At 29.6% G+C, this 3,563-nt stretch overlaps 1 long non-coding RNA gene across 1 annotated transcript; it reads left to right on the top strand.

The window, feature by feature from the left end:
* Window positions 1-2,358: 2,358 nt before the first annotated feature.
* Window positions 2,359-3,163, top strand: LOC125209089. Its single transcript, XR_007174299.1, has 2 exons — window positions 2,359-2,530; window positions 2,678-3,163. It is a non-coding gene; the product is annotated as an uncharacterized LOC125209089 (long non-coding RNA).
* The last annotated feature ends 400 nt before the right edge of the window (window positions 3,164-3,563 follow it).

Raw genomic sequence — 3,563 nt, forward strand, 5'->3', positions numbered from 1 at the left:
TTATTTTGTGTATTGAGGGAGAGAGAAAATAATACATTTATATTAATTAAAAAACTTTTTTAAAAGGAAGGAATTTTTTAGGGGAAAAACAAAAGGGAAAACATCTATTAGAAGGGTAGTTCTTTAGTACTCATTCGGCTCATAAAATTGGGAAATTAGAATGAATGAGTTTTTGCAATTTTGGGTAATGTGAGAAGTAAAAGAAAGAATTTGAATTTTGGGGAAATTTCCACAAAAAAAAAAAAAATTTTCCAAAAAAAAAGGAAATTTTTATGTCCAAAATGGGCATTTTTTTTAAATTTTATCAATAGAAATCCAAACATTTAAAACCCCAAAGGAAAACCGTAGAAGATAATTATTTTAATTTTACTTAAAATATGAGCTCATTTAAGAAATTATTAAATTAAAAATTTTCCCATTAATTTTCATGGGCGCAACATTAGTTTAACCAATCTATTCATAAAATAACTGGGACGCTCAAATTTAAAGTATTATTTACTTTTTATATTTTAAGTTAGGTGAATCTCGCACACTACTAATTTATTATGCACATATTATTAAATATATATAATGAGATTTATATTTTATTAATTATTTCTACTCTACTAATTCATTATGCACATTTTATTGAAAACTAATATATAATGAGATTTATATTTTACTAATTATTTCTATTAACTTTATTCACAGTACTATTTCTTAAAAATTTACACCAAGTTAAAGGGAGGGGTAATTAGTGTTTGCCAATTGACTTTAAAGACAAAAACTGTAGTTGAATCTTTTTGTGGCCCCGCGGCCGTTGACGCATGAGATTGGAGGTTATTATCAAGAGGATCAATTATGGTTTTGCATCCATCCTTGTGATGATATGAACCCCAGCCTATTGAAAAGAGATAAGTGTCTTAACAATTGAATTGCACTTTGTCGTCACGAATTATTTGACCATCTCCTTTTGTTTAGTGCACTAACGGCTGAAACGAAAGTTACTTTTCCTATCCTATCTATATATTATTCCCATTCACGTAACACATATCGACTCTTTGCCGACTTACGTAATTTCGGCAATACCTCAACCCAATCCCAATTTTTTTTATTATTGGGCCCAAGATGGAGTAAAATTTGAAATCAAACCAATATAATTTCGAAAGTACACTGTTTGTCAAGTTGTTGGTATCTATCGGTTGTCAATGTCATGTCATATCTAATACACTATCCGTCTCGCGATAAAAGTTTTATTTTGCCATTTTGGTCGTCCCGTAATAAGAAACCTATTCCATTTTTACCATAAAATTTCATCATTCGATCATCGTCAGAATGTATGTAATTTAGATCTCGTTAGAATCCTCATAAAATTAACTTTAATTTGATATATTTTTTATAAAAAAATAATTTAAATCGAGAGAGTTACGTAAATTTATAGTTTAAGATGATTTTAAGGAGAGAGAAAATAGTACTCCATCTATTTCTTCATAGTTGAGTCATTTTTCCATTTCGGAAAGTTTCTTCGTAATTGAGTTATTTCTATATATATTAACCTTTTTCTCTTTCTTACTTTACTCTCTCTACTTTATTCACTTTATACTTTATTCTATCTACCTTTTCCTCTCTCTTACTTTTTTATCTATTTATTTAACATACTCAATATTCTTTTTTAAAACTCCGTGCCGAAAAGTTTCGCCTCAACTATGGCGAAACGGAGGGAGTAAGTTTTAATACATTTTAAAATTTAAAATATAATCCACTTGACATTATTTTAATCATTAGATCATCTAATCAAATAGCTAGGACTTATTTGAGATTATTAATTAGTTAGCAATTGATCATAATCCTAACCTTATTTATCTAATAATGTATTTGTTATTTGAAAGGTCTATATCATGATTGTGTCTTTTACACTGCATTCTTGGCTTCCATATCTCTATAAATACCTTGTTCTACTTATTTTTCAATCACACAACAACATTCAAATAAAATAGATCACATTTAGCTAACACTAATATTTAAAAAAAATCTCATCCACCTTACTTGAAACTACACAAGCCTAAGGAATAAGGAAAGCATTTAACATGTTTCATATAGTTGTAAAATTAAGTTTTAGTAATTAATCACGTGATTCATGAAGACCAATATATAGAACTATCATGAATCATGCATTACATGTAATGTAATCGTGAACAAGGCATAGTTACTAATGTATTCAAATAAAGCAATGAAGCAATCGTGAACTATTCGATCCAAAAACTAACATAATCTTACCAAAATCTTTCATAATAATTAATAATGTATGTGAAACATATATGTTCCATCTATAAGTAGGGAAACAAGGCATAATTACTTCACACAAAAAAATACCACCACTCCAGAAAATGGCATTTCCAAATGGTGTAGAATCTGCACAAGAACTCCTTGACGCTCAAGCTCATGTTTGGAACAATTTCTTTACAATCCTCACCGAGCCAACATGACTCTTTATATCATGGACGGAGAGAATATAAATATTGTTCTCCATCCATCCCACTACAAGTGAATGGTATTCATTTAAATGTTTGTTTCATCACAAGTTATTAATTTTCAATTTTAGCAAAAAAAAAAAAACTACACATTTATTCTTTTTATTTCTCTATTAATTCTCTCTTTCTTTTCTATTTTATTCTCACTCATACTTTATTCTCTATAGTGGATATTGCACAACTGGAGCGACGAAGATTGTGTTGCCATACTAAAGAAATGCAAGGAAGCCACAGCTTCGAGCATCAACAATGAGAGGAAGGTGATTATTATGGACATGATTGTGGGTGAAGATAGAGAAGATGATGAAGCTACTGAAACTAAGCTCCTTTTTGATGTTCGAGTTCTGGCTCTGGCTGCAGGGAAAGAAAGATCCATGAAAGAATGGGCCAACATCTTCTATGCTTCTGGCTTCACAAGATATAATATTACTCCCTTAGGATTGAGGTCTGTGATTGAGGTTTATCCTTAATTGTGTTCTGTTTATTGTCTTGTTTAAAATAAGATCATCTCTACTTGAAACATGTCATAAATTGTTGTGTTTGTCTATATCAAATGTATTTCTGTTTTCTAGTCAATGTGTGTCTATGTGTCACTTAATAATGTGTATTTTACTTTTATAATTGATATTAAGATCGATTAATGTTTGTAGATATGTGTGCTTGTGTGTTTTAAATTGACTAACTATTTGTTTAGTACTCCCTCCGTCCGGCATTAGAAATTCCGACTGATCATTTTCATCCGTCCGGCATTAGGAGTCCCGGTTAGATATTTCTATAAAAAGTGAAATAAAAATATTATAAAATAACACACTAAAAAGCACAAGTAAAAACACATCCAAAGAATAAAGCAAATAATAATGCAAAATGAGTCTCACATTCAATTATCACACTCCAATTATTACACATTCAAACATTTCTTAAAATCCGCACCCAACTCAACCGGGTGGAATACTATTTTTTGTCTCATTTATTTTGAGGCGTTTATTTTGGGGTATATAAAGATTAAGATAAAATAAACAAAAAAAAAAGAAAAAAAAAAAAGAGTAGGGGTTG

This window comes from Salvia hispanica, chromosome 3 (assembly GCF_023119035.1).
Source record: "Salvia hispanica cultivar TCC Black 2014 chromosome 3, UniMelb_Shisp_WGS_1.0, whole genome shotgun sequence".
Taxonomy (NCBI): domain Eukaryota; kingdom Viridiplantae; phylum Streptophyta; class Magnoliopsida; order Lamiales; family Lamiaceae; genus Salvia; species Salvia hispanica.